This window comes from Rattus rattus, chromosome 4 (assembly GCF_011064425.1).
Source record: "Rattus rattus isolate New Zealand chromosome 4, Rrattus_CSIRO_v1, whole genome shotgun sequence".
NCBI lineage: Eukaryota > Metazoa > Chordata > Mammalia > Rodentia > Muridae > Rattus > Rattus rattus.
Genome location: NC_046157.1, coordinates 141198580 through 141206230, shown reverse-complemented (window position 1 = coordinate 141206230; position 7651 = coordinate 141198580).

Sequence of the window (7651 nt, the reverse complement as noted above, 5' to 3'; positions counted from 1 at the left end):
ATGAAACATTAAAGATATTCGATATATATTTTTGGTGAAAAAAATCTATGAGGATTACATCCACATAACAGTCTAGGATTAGATGCTCAATTGTGTAGCAAAATCACAACTTGGAAATAAGAGGAACTTTAAGAGATATTGGACATGATTTCATAAAGTAGAATAGAAAAGATATAGCTATTTATGCAAACAAAAATCTTACATTTCAGCTGAATCTGACCTGAAAATCTGGTCTCTGAGGACTAGCTTTCATAGTATCAGAAGATACTATACTAGTACCAAGGAGGGAACCCACCACCCCGTGTCCTACTTGTCCCACTTATGACACTATGACACTACTGAACCAGCATGGCAAGACATCATAACTATTAGATCATTTTATTATATTTGGTAGTAACCAACATCTATCTAAATGGATGTAAGACCTACTCAAAGGAGGAAATCTTGCCAGATACTGGAAATCTAGAAACTACTTAGAAATAGTGAGGTCATAAATTTTAGAAAAAAAATCTACTACTGCCACTTGACTAAACCAGAATAAACCCTGCCTTTTAGATGTTTATCCCCATACACACCATAACTCTTACCCTTCAAGAAAGAAATTTCTCTTTGCAACAGACAATAAGCATTATAGAAAACTGTAATTGGTTAAAATTCTATGAACAACTTATTTTAATGTTTCCAGCCCCTGTAGATAAATCTACAACTATGGTGCCTAAGTGTCAGAGGACATCATAGAAGACTATCATAGGAAGATTATAAAATCCAGAGGAAGTAGCTATGAGATTTTTGTCTCCTAGAAGTGATAGGAAAGTAACATCCTATGACCTCAACAATATGGTTACCTAAATGAGACCTGAAAAATAGCAGCATGATAGTGCTATCTTATCATTGGGAAGAAAGAAATCTCACTGGGCCTCATCCATAAACAAGGAGCTACAGACAATGGCAGATTGCTGAAGAGGGGAAGAATTAGTCATCCATTGAGATGGAACCTCTAACTGGTTATCCAATACCAAGTGGTCAGCCCTGAAATAATACACATACAAGCAGCGCTAAATGGACTCAGCTGCTTCTCTTTATATATTTGTGTGTTTATACACATCTGTAACAGTATATTTTTAAAGAAGAAATCATGGTAAGTGGGAGAGAACAAGAAAGGGATTGGAGGGAGGAAAGGAAGGGGAAATGATCTAATTATATTTTAATGTATTTTTATTTAAAATGAAATTATATATATTAAAATTTTAATTAACTCTTTGTGAATTTCATATCATGTACCTCCATCCCACTCACCTCCCCATCCCTTTGTATCTGTCCCCCAACCCTGCAACCTCCTACCACAAAAGAAAAGAAAATAGACTAAAAAATCCAACCAAAGATATTTTGTCATGGAAGCTGTAGTATACCATTTCATCCATACATCTTTACTTGAAATTTTGCAAATGTTCATTACAGTGAGTCATTGGTCTGTTTCAAGATCTCTAGTTTCTGCTAGACTATCAATACTGGACCTTCATGCGGACTCCTCTCAGATATTTTGTTGTTTTCCTATGTTATGGTGATCCTGCAGCTTTAGAAAAGCAGGATGAGCTCTTTCACATGTTCCAGCAGATCATAAATGGGGTAGATGTTGGGTTGGACCAACTCAAAGCCTTGTATCTGGGTCTTCAAGGTACCTGATTTGGTTATCCCACCAGCTTTGCTGAACTTGTACCACCAAGGTGAGCTCTCCTATGCTGCTCCAGCTAGCTCACCCAATGGTGCAGCTGTCAAGGGGCAGAGGAAGCTCTCCTGCTCTCATGACCTCTGACCTTGCTCACCTACACACTGCCATAAGGGTCAGTTCTATGCTGCCCTGGCAAGGTACAGAGCCTGATTTTCTGAGTGCTGGAGCAGGTGAGGGACAGGACCAGCTCTTCTACTTTCATGATCTCAGGGTCAGCTCTCTTGCCTGCTGCAGGGAGCAAGGGGAAGGGGAGGGCAGCTCTCTCTTGCCCATGTCACCCCATACAGATGAGGGTCAGGGACAGCTCACCTATGTTCATGCCATCAATGTCAACTCTACTGGGCTGCCCAGGTGAGGGGCAGGACCAGGTCAGCATTGTGTCTCAAGTGGCAATCCAGACCAGGAACATCTGCATAGGCTTTGGTGGTAACATGGGTGGGCCTGGTATATCAATACAGACCCTGGTTGCCATAGGACCATGGATTCAGATCTGGCCCTCAAGAGCAGCATGAGCTTAGATGTTCTCATGGCCTCAGGTGGCAATGCGGGCCACTCAGGCAGCATGTACCCCAGACATCACAACCCTCAAATACACAAGTGGTCTCCAGTAGCAGCCAGACCATAGGTACCCACCTGGCCTTTGGTGATCACCCAGGCCATAGACATTTACCCAAACCCCAGCTGCAGCAGGACCATGAACTCAGGCATGGACCTTGGGTGTATCTAAGGCCAGAACCTTACCATGGCCTCCTCCTATCTACCTGTTCCTCACCACTGCTGGGTCTCCAGTTCTACCTTTGTCCACAGTGTATGAACTCCTCAGCAATGTTTGCTCCTCTCATTAGCCTCAGTTATTTGAGAATTTCTGTGACACCAATATAGCCAGCAACTCAGTCACTTCCAACGCAGTCCTGCCACTGGAAACCATGCTTAGCTACTAAAGATGCCCAATTCAAGACTCCGTATCCTCCATTACTAGGAATCCTCACTAGAATCACACTCATAGATTTCCGGAAGTTTCAACTGCACTATGTGTCCACATAATTCCCCTAGAGCTTCCCAATTCAGTCATCACCTATACTCTCTCCCTTCATCTCTCTACTCCTACTTGACCCTTCAGGCTCCAGTCTCCACCTGCCCCAAGTTCACCCACAAAATCTATTATGAATAATGCTGAAATGAAGATAGTTGAACATGTGTTCTAGTGATAGGATGAGGCATCCTTTGGGTGTATACCAAAGAGTGGTATAGCTGGTCTTAAGGTAGATCATTTCCCAATTTTCTGAATAACCACCACATTGATTACCACAGTGATTGAACAAATTTGCATTCCTTTGTTTCTTAGCCATTTGAGATCCCCCAATTGAGAATTCATTGTTTATATCTGTGTCCCCCTTTTTTTTTATCTTTATTGACTTGAGTATTTCTTTTTTTTTTTATTAACTTGAATATTTCTTATATACATTTTAGTGTTATTCCCTTTCGGTTTCGGCAAACATCCCCCCCCTCCCCTTCATATGGGTGTTCCCCTCCCCCTCCCCCCATTGCCGCCCCCCCCAACAGTCTAGTTCACTGGGGGTTCAGTCTTAGAGGAACAGGGCTTCCTTCCACTGGTGCTCTTACTAGGATATTCATTTTGCTACCTATGAGGTCAGGAGTTCAGGGTCAGTCCATGTATAGTCTTTAGGTAGTGGCTTAGTCCCTGGAAATCTGGTTACTTGGCATTGTTGTACATATTGGGTCTTGAGCCCCTTCAAGCTCTTCCAGTTCTTTCTCTGATTCCTTCAACGGGGGTCCCGTTCTCAGTTCAGTGGTTTGCTGCTGGCATTCGCCTCTGTATTTGCTGTATTCTGGCTGTGTCTCTCAGGAGTGATCTGCATCCGGCTCCTGTCGGTCTGCACTTCTTTTTGCTTCATCCATCTTGTCTAATTGGGTGGCTGTATATGTATGGGCCACATGTGGGCAGGCTCTGAATGGGTGTCCTTCAGTCTCTGTTTTAATCTTTGCCTCTCTCTTCCCTGCCAAGGGTATTCTTGTTCCCCTTTTAAAGAAGGAGTGAAGCATTCACATTTTGATCATCCGTCTTGAGTTTCATTTGTTTCTAGGCATCTAGGGTAATTCAAGCTTTTGGGCTAATAGCCACTTATCAATGAGTGCATACCATGTATGTCTTTCTGTGATTGGGTTAGCTCACTCAGGATGATATTTTCCAGTTCCAACCATTTGCCTACGAATTTCATAAAGTCGTTGTTTTTGATAGCTGAGTAATATTCCATTGTGTAGATGTACCACATTTTCTGTATCCATTCCTCTGTTGAAGGGCATCTGGGTTCTTTCCAGCTTCTGGCTATTATAAATAAGGCTGCGATGAACATAGTGGAGCACGTGTCTTTTTTATATGTTGGGGCATCTTTTGGGTATATGTCCAAGAGAGGTTTAGCTGGATCCTCAGGCAGTTCAATGTCCAATTTTCTGAGGAACCTCAGACTGATTTCAGAATGGTTGTACCAGTCTGCAACCCCACCAACAATGGAGGAGTGTTCCTCTTTCTCCGCATCCTCGCCAGCATTTGCTGTCACCTGAGTTTTTGATCTTAGCCATTCTCACTGGTGTGAGGTGAAATCTCAGGGTTGTTTTGATTTGCATTTCCCTGATGACTAAAGATGTTGAACATTTCTTTAGGTGTTTCTCAGCCATTCGGCATTCCTCAGCTGTGAATTCTTTGTTTAGCTCTGAACCCCATTTTTTAATAGGGTTATTTGTCTCCCTGCGGTCTAACTTTTTGAGTTCTTTGTATATTTTGGATATAAGTCCTCTATGTGTTGTAGGATTGGTAAAGATCTTTTTAATCTGTTGGTTTGTCCCCCTAACCACAGTGTCCTTTTTGCCTTACAGAGCTTTGTAGTTTTATGAGATCCATTTGTGGATTCTTGATCTTAGAGCATAAACCATTGGTGTTTTGTTCAGGAAATTTTTTCCAGTGCCCATGTGTTCCAGATGCTTCCCTAGTTTTTCTTCTATTAGTTTGAGTGTGTCTGGTTTGATGTGGAGGTCCTTGATCCACTTGGACTTAAGCTTTGTACAGGGTGATAAGCATGGATCGATCTGCATTCTTCTACATGTTGAACTCCAGTTGAACCAGCACCATTTGCTGAAAATGCTATCTTTTTTCCATTGGATGGATTTGGCTCCTTTGTCAAAAATCAAGTGACCATAGGTGTGTGGGTTCATTTCTGGGTCTTCAATTCTATTCCATTGGTCTATCTGTCTGTCTCTGTACCAATACCATGCAGTTTTATCACTATTGCTCTGTAATACTGCTTGAGGTCAGGGATAGTGATTCCCCTGAAGTCCTTTATTGTTGAGGATAGTTTTAGCTATCCTGGGTTTTTGTTATTCCAGATGAATTTGCAAATTGTTCTGTCCAACTCTTTGAAGAATTGGATTGGTATTTTGATGGGGATTGCATTGAATCTGTAGATCGCTTTTGGTAAAATGGCCATTTTTACTATATTAATCCTGCCAATCCATGAGCATGGGAGATCTTTCCATCTTCTGAGGTCTTCTTCAATTTCTTTCTTCAGTGTCTTGAAGTTCTTATTGTACAGATCTTTTACTTGCTTGGTTAAAGTCACACCGAGGTACTTTATATTATTTGGGTCTATTATGAAGGGTGTAGTTTCCTAATTTCTTTCTCGCTTGTTTCTCTTTGTGTAGAGGAAGGCTACTGATTTATTTGAGTTAATTTATACCCAGCCACTTTGCTGAAGTTGTTTATCAGCTTTAGTAGTTCTCTGGTGGAACTTTTGGGATCACTTAAATATACTATCATATCATCTGCAAATAGTGATATTTTTTGACTTCTTCTTTTCCGATCTGTATCCCTTGACCTCCTTTTGTTGTCTGATTGCTCTGGCTAGAACTTCAAGAACTATATTGAATAAGTAGGGAGAGAGGGCAGCCTTGTCTAGTCCCTGATTTTAGTGGGATTGCTTCAAGTTTCTCTCCATTTATTTTGATGTTGGCTACTGGCTTTGCTGTATATGGCTTTTATGGTGTTTAGGTATGGGCCTTGGATTCCTGATCTTTCCAGGACTTTTTATCATAAAGGGGTGTTGAATTTTGTCAAATGCTTTCTCAGCATCTAATGAAATGATCATGTGGTTTTGTTCTTTCAGTTTGTTTATATAATGGATCACGTTGATGGTTTTCCGTATATTAAACCATCCCTGCATGCCTGGGATGAAGCCTACTTGATCATGGTGGATGATTGTTTTGATGTGCTCTTGGATTCGGTTTGCCAGAATTTTGTTGAGTATTTTGCCGATGTTCATAAGGAAATTGGTCTGAAGTTCTCTTTCTTTGTTGGGTCTTTGTGTGGTTTAGGTATAAGAGTAATTGTGGCTTCATAGAAGGAGTTCAGTAGTGCTCCATCTGTTTCAATTTTGTGGAATAGTTTGGATAATATTGGTATGATGTCTTCTATGAAGGTCTGATAGAATTCTGCACTAAACCCGTCTGGACCTGGGCTCTTTTTGGTTGGGAGACCTTTAATGACTGCTTCTATTTCCTTAGGAGTTATAGGGTTGTTTAACTGGTTTATCTTTTCCTGATTTAACTTCGGTACCTGGTATCTGTCTAGGAAATTGTCCATTTCCTGTAGATTTTCAAGTTTTGTTGAATATAGGCTTTTATAGTAAGATCTGATGATTTTTTGAATTTCCTCTGGATCTGTAGTTATGTCTCCCTTTTCATTTCTGATTTTGTTAATTTGGACACACTCTCTGTGTCCTCTCATTAGTCTGGCTAAGGGTTTATCTATCTTGTTGATTTTCTCAAAGAACCAACTTTTGGTTCTATTGATTCTTTCTATGGTTCTTTTGTTTCTACTTGGTTGATTTCAGCTCTGAGTTTGATTATTTCCTGCCTTCTACTCCTCCTGGGTGTATTTGCTTTTTTGTTCTAGAGCTTTTAGGTGTGCTGTCAAGCTGCTGACATATGCTCTTTCCTGTTTCTTTCTGCAGGCACTCAAGCGCTATGAGTTTTCCTCTTAGCACAGCTTTCATTGTGTCATATAAGTTTGGGTATGTTGTACCTTCATTTTTCATTAAATTCTAAAAAGTTTTTAATTTCTTTCTTTATTTCTTCCTTGACCAGGTTATCATTGAGTAGAGCATTGTTCAATTTCCCACGTATGTGGGCATTCTTCCCTTATTGTTATTGAAGACCAGCTTTAGGCCGTGGTGGTCCGATAGCACGGGGATTATTTCTATCTTTCTGTCCCTGTTGAGGCCCGTTTTTTGACCAATTATATGGTCAATTTTAGAGAAAGTACCATGAGGAGCTGAGAAGAAGGTATATCCTTTTGCTTTAGGATAGAATGTTCTATAAATATCCGTTAAGTCCATTTGGCTCATGACTTCTCTTAGTCTGTCTCGTCTCTGTTTAATTTCTGTTTCCATGATCTGTCCATTGATGAGAGGTGTTGAAATCTCCTACTATTATTGTGTGAGGTGCAATGTGTGTTTTGAGCTTTAGTAAGGTTTCTTTTATGTATGTAGGTGCCCTTTGTATTTGGGGCATAGATATTTAGATTGAGAGTTCATCTTGGTGGATTTTTCCTTTGATGAATATGAAGTGTCATTCCTTATCTTTTTTTGATGACTTTTTAGTTGAAAATTGATTTTATTTGATATTAGAATGGCTTACTCAGGTTGCTTCTTCTGACCATTTGCTTGGAAAGTTGTTTTCCAGCCTTTCACTCTGAGGTAGTGTCTGTCTTTGTCTCTGAGGTGTGTTTCCTGTAGGCAGAATGCAGGGTCCTCGTTCTGTATCTAGTTTGTTAATCTATGTCTTTTTATTGGGGAGTTGAGGCCATTGATGTTGAGAGATATTAAGGAATAGTGATTATTGCTTCCTGTT